This window comes from Misgurnus anguillicaudatus, chromosome 12, assembly GCF_027580225.2.
Source record: "Misgurnus anguillicaudatus chromosome 12, ASM2758022v2, whole genome shotgun sequence".
In the NCBI taxonomy this organism is placed as follows: domain Eukaryota; kingdom Metazoa; phylum Chordata; class Actinopteri; order Cypriniformes; family Cobitidae; genus Misgurnus; species Misgurnus anguillicaudatus.
Window position 1 is genome coordinate 39380117 of NC_073348.2, and position 15092 is coordinate 39395208.

General features: G+C 35.7%; 1 protein-coding gene across 3 annotated transcripts in view; it reads right to left on the reverse strand.

The window, feature by feature from the left end:
• Nucleotides 1-12610, reverse strand: part of LOC129446449 (3',5'-cyclic-AMP phosphodiesterase 4D) — a 206455-nt gene extending 193845 nt beyond the window's left edge. For 2 of the 3 annotated variants that reach the window (XM_055207485.2, XM_055207481.2), the window contains exon 1: nucleotides 12477-12610. The gene's annotated coding sequence lies outside the window, so the exon portion shown is untranslated. Of the gene's footprint in view, nucleotides 1-8315; nucleotides 8444-12476 lie in introns of those variants that run through there. The other variant, XM_055207482.2, reaches the window with a different exon arrangement.
• Nucleotides 12611-15092: the final 2482 nt, after the last annotated feature.

Genomic DNA, 15092 nt, shown 5'->3' on the forward strand with positions numbered 1-15092 from the left:
GTGAATCGAAATCGAATCGATTTGGAACATCTTAATCGATACCCAGCCCTAATAATAATGTTTTATCCACTGTTATTGCTTATTCAGACTTGTTAGTGCTGTAAACAGCGTGTTTGGCGCATTTACCTCAGAGTTTAATTCAGTAATATTGCTGTTTTTCCAGTAATATTAATACAATTTACATGCCAATCCTGCTTCCTTGTCTGTTTATTCATTTCATTATGCTGTCATGTTAAGTTATGTGTGGATATTTATTGCCATACAAGACGGTTATTGCCGTTACATAGCTACTCTCGTCTAATATTCAAATCATGTGGAATAATGTGTGCATCTTTGAATAACAGTTCCTTTGAAAATAATTTTTAAAATACCAAGAAAATAACAAGATAATCAACTTTTATGAATTTTGTAAATGTGTTTACTAAAAATAAAAGCTAACCTTATGGGGCATACACACCAAACGAGAGTTCAACGATTTGCGCGAGTAGATCACATACAAAGTCAATGCAAAGACATGATCCTCCTGTGGGAGGATGCGAATGATGCGAATTGGGCGGCGCGATTGCCGCGAAAGATGCGCTATTTGCCTCAAACGCGCATTCACGCAAGAAAATAATTTTTGCCAAAGTTATATATACACGATATTTATAGCCATATTGCAGTTGAATACTCTCATCTATAATATGGAAATCACATAGTAGGAAATATATAATATGATACTGCAAAGTTACCCTTCTAATTTTTATTTATGATATAGCCATATGGAGATAAACCTTTGCAAATGTGCTGACTTGATCCATTCATGTCCTGACCACCAGGCTAGAGATTTCAAATATCCTTAATCCACACTTACTACTAGTCTATCAAATAGTCTATCCGCTTAATGGATCCGACTGCATATGTACTGCAATAAACAGGCATTCGGCGGCTTTTTACATAAAAGGCTGACTGGCTATGTGGACAAACCAAATATGAGTTAAAAGTGGATAAAAAAATAATTTGATATTAGTTTTGCCCAGAGCAACAATCATTATGAAATTAAATCATGTTTTGGAGTCAAATATTTCGATCAGTCAGGTGTTTTAATCATTTTGGCCACCACTGTATTTCATGGAAAATTCAGGGACTGAAGAAAAATGCCAAAATGGTAAACAGCAACAATTTCACATATTAAAAAAGGTAGCTATGAAGTAAACAATACACTCATACTCTGTTCAGAAATAACCGATATGTAACTCTATCTTTCTACTATTTCTTGTAGATGAACGTGTTAAAGTGCAATACAACTGTAGATCATTCAAAGACTGAATGAAGCCAAACACCTTGCGCAAAACACTTTAATATAACCGCTGCTGTTACAGTGTGTTGACATAGAAGATTAATTGAGGTCTTGAGGATTAAACACCTTGTAAAAACGCAGGCAAAAAGCCTTTGCAGTTGGAACTGATGGATGATGGGTAAATCTGAAAGTAACAAAGAGGCTGAAAGCAGCAACAGGCGTAGCTCCAAAGAGGATTTTCTTCAGTACAAAAACAGATCGGTGAGCTGTGATGTGCTTCAAAGACAAATATACTTGCAGAAAATGGTTACAATAAAGGTGGAAAGCTGTGATCTTTTCTCTGATCAGACATTCAGACTTTAGGGACAGCTGTCTTGTATCTAGCTGACTTGGTAAAGCATTACGGGAGCACATATACTGATAAAATGTATACATTGAATGCATTTTAATTCACTTTGGGTGTCAGCAAAATGCATGCAATGTAAATGTAGCTTTCACAAAGCAAACTTTAACAAAGTATGCCAATCTCAATATTACTAATATTTAACAGGAATATTAGAAAAACAAAAGCAAGCGTTTCCATTCCTTACAGCACAAACATGCAGCTTTGTCCTGCAGATGGTACAGGATAATAACAGCTTTGTGAAAGCGTCTGCTCTCTGGATTATAATCAACACATCACTTGCATGTATGGGATGCGCCGCCTGCAATCCAACACAGGATAAGAAACACAAAACCAGTCGTTCAACGACACTAATGACGCAAGACATTGACGACAAAGTTTTTAAACGATAATTACTCTTGACAAGTGCAAAACATAAAACGCCCGAGACATTTATTTGAGTCTGCTTTGTTTACATACAGTATAGCTGACATGCATGGGCTTGAATCATAATTAACATCACTGCAGGGCTTGCATGCATTGAAACCATCATCATTATATTCAACACATACCATTTACACAACAACAGCCTACATGCAAAAAACGAAGAACAATAACCAATCTGTGCTTTAAGTGCTAACCATAATTTGTAAGAAATGCTTTGCGGTCATTTTTACATTTGACTCATTCTCGGTTACGCAGGAACATCAAAATGAAGCCGACGCCTTTTACAATCAATGCAGAAGAGTGTGGGTGTGAACTGTAAACATATTTTACAACAACATATTGTAAACACATTTTAAATTGTTTATAGAAGTTAGAGCAAATCATAAACAACAGTTAAAATTGATTTATTTGATAAGTTAAAGTGTAGTCAACATTTAAAATAGTAAAGTAAAATGACTTAAACTTAAAAAGACACACAAATCACTGCTCTGGGTTTCCATATAAAACCTCTTTCTCTTTTTTCTTTACATATTAATTTTCTCTCCAATAGAGTGCCGCAGGGATGACATATTTTTGGCCAACCCAGAAGTTAGCGGGACACCGGTCCCCTTTGCCAAAAAGCTTAATTTTTTCTGTAGACTTTTGGATTATCGTACATAATAAGTTCTGTGTTTAACAAAAGTTTGATACTTACATGTTTTATTCAACAAGATAATCACACAACTTTTATGAATTTTGAAGTCTAAATGGGTTTACTAGAAATAAAAGCTAACCATAGGCTAGAAGCAAACTACACCGCGATCTCTAGACATCAACGTCATCAGCACCAAACTTCTGACAGCTGTTTCAAACTTCATTACACATTTAAAAACATGTTCACTAATAAGAAAATACTCTGAGGATGAATCTTTGTTGGGAATTGTGTCCATGTTGCATTGTTTTTACAGGGTTCCCACACCTTAGTTAACTTCAAATTTAAGGACCTTTCAAGGACTTTCCAGGTCCAAAACCCTCAAATTCAATGGGACACATTTCAAGTGAGAGCACGGTTACATCATGTTACCTTTTAAGATACATTGTTACAGTTCCCTTTTGAGGGAACTCGCGCTGCGTCACTGCTGTGACACTTTAGGGACGCCTAAATGTGTATATCAAATTCAACCAATGGCGAGGCTTAATGACAAAGACAGGGTGATGCGGGAGCCAGGAAGTATATCGCTATCTGAAATATTGCCAAAGACGACGTTACAGGGATGCAGGAAGTATGGCAAGGGAGACACAGCGTCTCGTTCCCTTCTCAGGGAACAACAGTTACATACGTAACTAGAGCCCGACCGATTTATCGTTTTGCCGATTTTATCGGCCGATATGAGCATGTCGCAGATATATCTGTATCGGCGTATAAGCCGCAGATATGCGCCGATATGAACGTTTGTTACAGAACACATTAAATGCATTTGAAAGATGTAAGTACTTGTTTGTCCAGCAGAGTGCGCCATACTGGTTGCTAATGGCGACCCAGATCACTCACTGTAGTGACACCAGCCAATCCCCCACCCCCTTCACTTCAGTTCAGTCAGTCAGTCTCTCAGTTCAGGTGTCATGGAAGCAGTCACGCAGTGTCTTCTTCACAACATTGTTACGCCTGGTATTAAGACGCGCTTTGGTCGATTGGATTATAAATGGACAAGAGAGACGCATTCCCGCTTACATTTGGTGTTTTTAATCCGTCTCTTTGTTGACTTGCGAGTTAAAACGCAAGCGGGAGAAATGACGCGAGACGGAGAAATGACACGTTTAAACTACGCGCAGCCGTGCACTTATATATCACTATATGAGATTACTGCTGCTTGTGTTGTTAGTTAACACGCTCATTTCAGAGCAATTGATTCAATAAGCTCGCGCAACTCTACACCCTTGCTAAATAAAAGAGGCGGAGCGAAGACGCATTAGTTTTATAAAAGTCTAAAGTTTGCACGGAACCCTGGGTTTGTGTTATAAAAACGTTGTGCACAACATTAAACATAGCGTACATTAGTATGTGCTCCGTCAAGCATTCTCTTCGTAACTGTAAGTGGCTAACTAATTTGTGAAGTACACAACTTACTGTAAAGCTAATATTAATCAATGACTTCATAAGTTTCTCTTTATAACGTTATTCTCGTCAAAACTGCAAATGATGCAAGTTTTATGTATTTTGTTCTCTTTGTGTTTTAAAGTTATTTATAATAAGTCAAGTTTACTGTTTAGTGCACTGATATCCTAACTAATTTTAGATAATAAAGTTTATTGTTAACTTCTTGCCTATAGTACATATCTTTGTCACATCAATATAAGTGTTGGATCACCACATTTGTGAGTGATCACCACATTTGTGAGTGATCATTGCATTGCATTGTATTTATTCATAGTATATTATGTTAAAGTTTAGTGTATTCTATGTACAGTACTTTAGTATAATATACTGTAGTATATACTGAACTATAATGTACACAAAGAATATCGGCCGATATATCGTTATCGGTCTTTTTTTACTCCCTAATATCTGTATCGGCATCGGCCCGAAAAAACGCATATCGGTCGGGCTCTATACGTAACCCGAGACGTTTTCATGTGTCAAACACAATTATACAAAAAAGCATTTTGGTATGAATCAACATTCGCATACAGAAGATATAAGCATTTAAAGTGAACAGTTTAGCACGTGTGCTTAAAAAGTCTAGAATTTTTATGATATTATCCTACACTACACAGGGAATAATATAGATTTTTTTTCAGAAAACTTCTTGCATAAAATACATTCAAGCACTTTCAATGACCTGAATATATGTATATTTTTTTCCCCAGATTCACAAAATTTCAAGGATTTCAAGGACACGTGGGAACCCTGTTTTTAGATCTTCACGCGTGATAACGTTTAAAGTCCCCGACAACATCTGTAGTCCCTTATAAAAGCTTTAAAGGGGACATTTCACATTTTTAAGATGTCAAATAAATCTTTGGTGTTTCCAGAGTACATATGTGAAGTTCTAGCTTAAAAACATCTAGATAATTTATTATAACATGTTAAAATTTCCACTTTTTAGGTGTGAGGAAAAATTTGCTGGTTTTGGGTGTGTCCTTTTATATGCAAATGAGCGGATCTCTGCACTAAATGAGAGTGCTGTGGTTGGATAGTGCAGATTAAGGGGCGGTATTATCCCCTTCTGACATCACAAGGGGAGCCAAATTTCAATGACCTATTTTTTCACACTTGCAAAGAATGGTTCACCAAAACTAAATCACTGGGTTGATCTTTTTCACATTTTCTAGGTTGATTGAAGCACTGGGGATTCAATTATAGCACTTAAACATGAAAAAAGTAAAATTTTCATAATATGTCCCCTTTAAAAAGTCACAAGTGGGGGTATTACTGGTGTTTTATGTCGTAGAATAAAACGTGAAAAATATCTTGGGCTTATGTTAACCTTAACCCAAGATCGACATCGGGACGATGGAACCGGACATGCTAAAATAAGTTTTATTTCTGTACTTAAAGGAACAGTATGTAGGATTGTGGCTAAAACCCATACTGCAATCACACAACTGGTGGCCAATACCCAAAATGACAACATAAACATCAGTTGAGGGCTGCAACTCCACTTTTTTAATGACAATATCCTGGCCGGAACGCTGTTGTCAGTGATATAAGTAATTGAAATGAAAATGATTGCTTAATGTCTAGTGACATATCAGGGCTATTTTATGATTAATTGAGATACATTTCTTACATACTGTTCCTTTAAGTTTGCACAAAACTCACAACAGCCCTTTTGCTAGTAACTTTCTACTAAACTCGCTGTCTAGAGATAAGTGAGAAATATAAACAGTTTGTTGTTCTAAAAGAACTCATTGTGTTGTTCTGCATTCAAAAAACAATTAAACTCCATATTACTTAAACGGGTATTTCAAGAAGGATAGTCATATCCGTTAGAGTTTAACTGCTCTTTACCTGTCATTGCTCCAGCTTTCCTAACTCTTGACTAACTGCTATTATGCAAATTTATTGTTGATCCGTTTCGGTTTCTGAAGAGAACATAACTGGTCCTTGCCACCTCCAGGGCATTTAGGTTGGTTGCAAAAGCATCGCTATGTGTACATGACATTATAGATACGTCACAACCTGCAAGTTCATTGACTTGAATGTTTTGTCAAATCAATGAAGTGACTTATTGCACACTACAAGAAACATGTGAAGAATGTTATACCATTGCAACAACTAAATGCAAGAAACGAACACTCGTGAAAATATACATATGCCATTAATGACAAGCATTTCCATTTAAAGAAGTTTGTAAGCTTTGTAACCATAAAATATTTATTATCCAAATTAATACACACATATTGTGATACTTTCTGACTATAAAGTGTGAGTGAAACAAAGCTATTGTAATAAACTACATCTCTGCTATAGCACACCTGTGTGATTTTTTCTGAACTGGAGGTGCTCAATGATACAGCATTGTGTGTTAGCAGCACAAAAAGTCATGGGTTCGAACCCACACTGTAAAATCTAAAAGTAAACTCAACTCAAACCATTTAAGTAAACCGGTTGCATTAGTTTAAAAAAACATACATTTGAGTACTGTGAACTTAAACAAATCGAGTCATATGCAGTTATGCACTTATATTTAAGTTCACACTACCTAAATATAAGTGCATAATGCACATGACTCAAGTTCACAGTACTTAAATTTATGTGTTTTAAAACTTAAATGGTCTAATGCAACCGGTTTACTTAAATGGTTTGAGTTAAGTTAACTGTTAGGTTTTACGGTGCACTAATAAAAATGTATACTTGGCTGTAATGCACTGTAAGTCGCTTTGGATAAAAGCATCTGCAAAATGCATAAATGTAAATAAACTTTAAGATGCCAACTATGATATTTAAGCCAATGAAATTTCTTTCTTTCATGTGGTATTAGTGTTTAAATACTGCACTGTTAAAAAATGCAGCATGCAACTTGGTTTTGCAAGTCAATTCAACCTACTATTTTAAGTTTTGACTAGTGCTGCCTCACTAGTTTATTCATTTGCATAAAAGTTTTTGTTTACATAATATATGTTGGTGTACTGTGTAAAGTAATTATGTATAAATTCAAACACACACATGCATGTATATATTTAAGAAATATTCGCATGTGTATATAAAGTTTTATATTTATATATAATTTAAATTATATATAAATATAAATTATATAAATATATGTTTTTCTTTAAATTACACATGCATGCGTTTGTATTTATTTATACATAATTATTATACACAGTACACACACATATATTATGTAAACAAAAACTTTTTTTCTGCAAATGATTAGTCGCGACTAAGCGTGAGGCAGCACTAGTTTTGACCTGTGATAAGTTGACATAACTTATTAAAACAAGTTGAAATTGTTTAATTGTTTAACTTTTCTCTAAAAAAATCTCTATATCTTTGAAAACCACACACTAAAAATGGCTGGGTTATTTTTAATCCATGCTGGGTAAATATTGGACAGAACACACAGCTGGGTTTAAATGTACCCAATGCTGGGTTGTTTTAACCAAACTGCCCTTAATTGCATAACAACAACCCAACATTATGTAATGTTTAACCCAGCATTGGTTTTGTCCAATATTTACCCAGCATACCATAACACAGCCATTTTTTGAGTGCATCTATGTACTGTCCAGAAACCAAAACAGTGATCTGAAGAACCAATCACCAACAAGAACTTTACAAAAAAAAAAAAAACACACACAATACCGACTCAAGAACACTACACAGAGAACAATCTTTACTGAATCTAAGATGCAACAACAGAAGATCGTTCATTAGAAAGGAAGGACCGATTGTTCATCTACACGTGAAAACCATTGTTATATACTGTTTTCTACAAAAAACATTCAGTGAAAATATAATATTGATATCTTATTGCCTGAGTAAGGTCATGTCAAAGATTGATACTCCAAATCTCATCATAAGATTATGAGATTTAACCTGGATTTCACAGACATATTGTTCATTATTTGGATTTGTACAGTCAGCGGCCCATCACACTTTAGTTGGAAACACTCTATGTTTAAGCAGCCAAAATTACACTAAAGCAACAAAGCAACAAGATCCTTTCAAAGCCGTCGTGTCAGATGTCAATTCACTCCTGAGACAAAGCAAAGTAAACTCACCTGTCTGTCTTTTACTGATGCTTATTCAACAAGAAGAAACAACCGCTTTCATCTACAAGAGATGGCTGGACGTTATAAAAGCGCTGGCCTGCGACTCCAACCTGATGCTTTAAAAGTAGCGTGGATACACGCCGGTTTGAAATGATGAGATTGTACATACGTGCACCACAAGCCAATGTGTCGGAAACACACACGCCCCCCCTCGACTCTTCCCCACCCACAAACCCTTGTCCAAACCAGCAGATCTGGCTCCAACTTGCTGGAGGAAAAGAGACAGCGTGTGCAGCTCACACAAACACAGCACGACCTACCATAACATTCACAAGCGGCATTAATCCAACACCACACTCATTCACACACTATTGTTTGTGTAAAAGAAAACAAGCGCCACACCTCTGAAATGGTTAACCGTCAGATCGCATGACTTGTCTGGGAGCATTCAGGGAAACTTTTGTTGTTGTTGTCACAAACGTAAGAATGGATTGACAATGATCAGAATGTGCTTTGAACACATGACGCGAGTTGTTGTGGTGACCGTATTTAAATAGCTTGTACATTCAAAGTTAGGAAAATCTTGAAGACCGAGGGCAAGGTCCTACCGCTGAGCTATACGCTGATGACAGCTACCAAACTTTCATCAAGACCACAATAAATTTTAATCAAACAAATGGAGGTAAACGCTAAGAATTTAATCCATATGAAACAAATGCTTTAAACCACAGCAACTTGCATGCATTAAAAGGTGTGCATTTTATCATTGTGTTTACAAACTTACAACCTTTTGCACTGCTAATACAAGAAAAATGGTTTTGATTTTGGTCTGTCATAGGTTTGGTCCAAAATAGTCATGAAGAGGAAGGAGAAAAGCATGCAAATACAAATATTCTTATATTAACTACAAAGTTTTCCATATGGAGGACAGCAAAATAAATTATTTCATATTATAAAAACATTATAAATAAAAAAGTCAAATGTTTTACTTTATTTTAGCATTTGCATTGGCCAATATAAAATATAACTGATCCAAGTATTGCACTAAAGATGCACAAGTATAGCAAATACTCATTTGCCAGTGACCTTTAAGCATGGCTGGTGTTCGTCGTACCCCTGAGTCATAAAGACAAGACAAACAGCAAGTGTCCATAATGAAGGGATTCACCTTACTAAATTCACCAAAATTGGCCAATCTAACGCATATTTCGATGCATTGACCGTTTTTACTAAATCGCATGTAATGGCACCACTAAAAGGAGCTATTTGGCTTGCAAACGTACCCATTATATTGATGCAGATCGGCCTAGTTTAGTAACATCATGAGTGTGGCCTGTCAGCTTATATCAGCGTTATTTCTTGGCTTAAAGGGACTGCGGTGCTCAACTGTATAATCTGAATGAATAATGGTCCAACAAAGGGATGCAGCAAGGAACTGATCTGTAATTATATATTCACAGCACTCCGATTGTGATCAATGCAAACCATGATGCAAAACAGCAGGCAGTATGTTTGAGCAATGTGACCAGTACCGCTTATATCTCACGTGTGCATCTCGAAGTGAAATACCGCAATGGGCAAAGTTATTTCTGAACCATAGAAAGCAAAACAAAACATTTGCCAGAGTTATTATCGTAAATGAAAACTATTACGAAAATAAAAATATTCGTGAAAAAAAACTTTTTTCGTTAACTGACTAAAAAAAATACAAAAACTAAACTGCAACTATTATTTGCACCTTCAAAATGAATGAAAATTAAATAAAATGTAGGAAAACAAAACTTTGTTTTTGTATTTTAAATGAACGCAATTGAATGCGGAGTGACTCGTGTTAGCAAATCAATTTCAGATTTGGCAAGATGTATGTAAACTTTTGACCACCACTGTGTGCGCATTCATTTACCACGATTAGGGCTGTAATGATTAATCGTGCAAATGCGCGTTTACTCAATGAATGAATTTTTATGAATCACTGTGAAATTGCGGCACATCCAAAAACCAGAGGGCGCTCTCGTGCAGAAACTTCAATTGGGCCACGGAAGAAGTAGCATTACAAACGCTATTCTAGAAAATGTCTATAAGAATATTTATATCGCCATTCTTCAAATAGTATTTTCATGATAATAAAAAATATTTTAAATGATTTTGTTTAACGAGTGTTGCTTTTAAATGCACGTTATAAACGACTCCGACTCATAATGATTTTAGATTGATAAGGACTTCCTACTGATCAAAACACCATAGTACACGCACAAGCTATGCATGAAACACAAAATCGCAGCCTTGCAATTCCAAAAAATTGATTTTAGACAGGCATTTTTAATGGGACACGCGATTTATCGTTACAGCCCTAGGCACGATATTATGCTATATATTAAACTATATTTAAACTAAATAAAAACTAAATGTAATGATTTTTGAAATAAAAATATATTTTTTCACCACTAACCCTAAGAAAAAATAACGGTGCCTCCTCAGAACATGTGTTCGGAGTTCATGTGTGTGGCTCGTCATGTCAAAATATGTGTTTGATGCGTCATGGGAACCTATGTACTTCGCGTGTCATGTCAAAATACGTGTCTGCTGCATACGCGCCGAAAGGGTCATGAAAAAAGAGACACGTGCGTCTCGCAAGACACTTACTTAACACTAAACTCTTACACATGAGATGAAATAAGTATCTAGTAAACGCGAGCGTCTCATTTGTTATAAACCCATAAGATGCGTCTGTAGCAGGAAAGTATTTTGACATGACGCACGATGCACATAGGTCCACCACATGACGCATTGGAATGCATATTTTGACATGACTGACCTTCTCGAAAAAAGTCGGCACGAGCACCACTGAAAACAAATTATTAAACTAACCAAAAATAAAAATAAACTATAACAACACTAGTCTAAGCCTTATGCATTTCATGAAAAAACGAGATGAGATGACGTGACTGCAATCTACAAGGAAGTCATTAAAAACCGCTTGTTGAAATAAAATAAACCCAAGTCGTCATAAACGTGTTTCGGCACGTTTGGCCCAAAGAAAACAGAGCAAAGGTGTAGCTCACCTCACAATGGGTTGGGAAAGCCGGAAGAAAATGTAATATATGCCATGTACCAGCAATGACTCTTCAGCTTAAAAGACCAATCACACATTCAATCTGATATCCCTGTGAATTATGGGTGGGGAAGCACTTTTTAACAGCCAAATGCCTGTAAGATATATGCAACTATAATGTCAAGAGCAATTACGCGAAACAACTCTGATCTTCATGAAATAAAGCCTGTGGAGAGAAATCGACTCTAATGAGTCATGAATCTGATCTTTATCGAGGTTGTAGTAAATATTTAAAACTGTAGAGCTGGGTTGAAAGGATAGATTACCCAAAACTTTAATGAATTTTCATTACTTATAGCTCAGTGGTAAAGCATTGCATAGCAATGCAAAAGGTCATGGGTTCGAACATAGTAAAACACATACTGATATAAAACTATAACTGAAAAAAAAACTCAAAATAACAAAATAAACAAGTAGCATCTTTATAACAAGGCACATCATCATATGTATTGCAAATGTCGATGTGTTTATACAGATTTTTTGCATCGACAAATTCAAATACAAGAGTGCAATGTACTATTTGTCATACATTCAATTAATTTTTAGTATTCCGATGTTATTTGTTCATGTATACTTTTTCCTGCATAATCAAATACGTAAACATTTTTGATTCAGCGTGAGCCTTGCAGTGGATGAGGAGCGGCTCTCTGCGATGCATCCTGGGATTAAATGAGTGCACTTGATATATTATATGAGCCTATGGAGGATATTTTTACACTTTTTTTAATCTGTTTGTATTGCTTTGTGAAGGCTATCATTGTATTATACCAAATACACAAAATAACATTGTTTTTTAGCAATGAAATAGGTGATCTTTAAAAACAGTATAGACCATTTTGCAAGATGTAAACAACACCAGAAGCACTTCCTGTTAACACTGAACAAAATATTAATATTACTTAATATTAGAACAAAATACAACCAACAGAACATTTGAATCAAAATGTAAAATAGATGTGAACTAAAAAACAACAGGAAGTGCTTATGGACCATGCTGTTTACATCTTGCAAAATGGTTATTATTAACAAAACTGATTGCATGTGAAATATGCGCTTACTCATTGATTGCCGTCTTGCTGTCGTGTCCGATATACATTTTAACCTCGTCATTCTTTAATACTCTATTTGCAAAAAATGCCTTTGCAAAGTCACTGATTTACAGACAGGTGAGAGAAACAATCCATGCTGAATCTCCGGTGTGCACTGACAGTGGGGGGGGCTTAGTGGTCCTTGACTTTAATTGGTCAGGTAAGGTGCGTTTACGCCATATCGTAATTACAGGATGACAGCGTGTATAAAGCGCGTTCACCTCCTCGTAGATCTCGTATTTACGGCTTGTGGACTGGGAGTTTTCTGAGCGCTACGACTTCGCATACCTCACGCGGAAGTATTTTCAGTATGTTATTATTGTTACCTGAACTTTCTGCAATATTTAGCAGAAGCATTAAAATGAAATGATGTACTTTTACGGCGGCCAACAATAATTTTTCAAACGGATTCAGATGTTGTTTCTGTTACTTCAGTAGCTTCGACTTGAAGGTCACGTGATTTTCATCAAAAAAAGCGGCGCTGCAAGAAGCAACAGCGGGATGACGTCAATGTACCGCGAGAGCGAGTCGAGAAATCACACGTTGAAGTCTAATATCGAATCGCTCTCGCGGTACTTTGACGTAGTCCGCTTAACTGTGTTTTGCAGTTAAGGATTTTGCAAATTTGTTGGGGACGTTTTAGATTTGTATCACAAGACCCAACCTTTAAATTAATAGATTTAAACAAGTACACTTTCTATAAACAAATGTTGTTTCAATTGAGTAATTGAGCGCACACTTGAGGTAAATTCACTTCAAATGTTGCCAAATATGTATCACAGGTTTCCCCATTACAACATCATTGAATGGTCAATGGTTATTTTGCTGTGCTAACTAAGTGCAAACCAATACAAAAATCCATTTAATTAAATAATTTTAGGTAGTTAAACGTTTTTGCAAACTAAATGTTAGGGCCTAGGACAACAAACCATTTTTTATGTTACTTTTTATGTTACTTTAATTAAAAAAAATAAACAATTTCAACTTGATTTCGTAAGTCAAAAACCTCAAAATACTATGTTGAATTGACTTGCAAAACCAGTGTATGTAAGATTAAAAAAAATTATCATTCAAGTGAATCTGGTTTCTTTGTTTTCAACACTGATCTGTCTAATGGTGAGCAAAAAATCACACAAAAATATTTTCAACATGATAGCTGCATTTGCTTCCTTTTGATATTTTGCAAATATGAAATAGGAGCATTTAGTCAAAACCACCTGGATGTTGCCTGCTTCCTCACAGCTTTGAGAGATTATTTATTAATTGTGAACCAATGCCCACTTTGCCTGCAGACGACATCGATTGTTGTACACCACAGAAGAGCTTTTGTTTGTCAGACAAAATCACTGAAATCACTCTGATGAATAGATGGCAAAAAGCCAGTTTTGTGATCAATAAGCTCACAGATTAAATTACTGTAAATGCCATTATACATGCAATAAATACATTTTATATATTTTTTATGAAATCTTATTTATTGCACGATACCATTTACAATGTATAGCATGCTTTAAAACTACAAGCATAACATTTGCTTCCCTAAAAAGATATTTTGTTGAGATTATATGCAGTGCTAAATTTAAATACATCAGCTTTTCTGTCTCCATTTGAGCTGCACCTGGATGGAGCCCAGCGGCTTCAGATATTGATCAGTTGAAAAGGAAAGTGACCTTCAGATTCTCTGTGCTCAACTTTGTGGATGATTCACTGCCTTTGAAAGGCTTCTTAAAGAAATGTAGTTAATGCTGAAACCTGCATTTGATTACCTGGAATAAATCAAGGGAGCCGTGGCCTTCAGGGATGCATCTGCGGATGCTTTGTGGAGATCAGGGTCTGTGTGACACATACAGTAGTAAAGAAAGAGTGGATGCATGTGTCGTGTATGCAAGGCTTGTAAAGGAAAAGACATATTATGTGAAATTGCATGGACGATTATGTGCATAATTACTGCCGTTCTCATCTGATTTATTTGTTGCTAGAGTACAGCTGCACTTCCATTTAGACATCATTAAAACTGAATGGGTTTAGCATGCATTGTATTTTTGATTACTTCATTTAAAAATTAAAGATTACTTCATTTTTTCCATGTCTATGCAAAGCACAAGGTGGTTTATTGCACTGTTTATAGATTATATGTCTGCTACGTATCACAGGAGACTCAGTGGATGTGTCTGCAAACATATTACATTTTTTATATGTAATAAATACTAGAAACAATGGTTTCTAGTTCATGTTGTCAAATAAATTCCTCTCCATCAGCTTTGTATTGACAACAGAACATTTAAAATAATTCTGATCAATGAACTACTGACCTCTAGTGGAGGAATAGTGAAGTTACATCATCTCAACAGGGACAGTTTGTATCAGGACTGATAAATGTGTTGTTTTTAGTGTGTGTTGTGTAAATTGTGTATTAAGCAGCAATGGGTTTTGCAGAGTTGTGTGAAGAGCAAAAATGGCTTCGTGCCCGCCATGACGTTTCAAATTATATAAAGTGGCAAACAGACACATCTGTGTTGCTCAATGAATGGCAGACATTATAAGAAAAAGCTTAAAGGGGACAATCTGACTTTTTTCATATTTAAG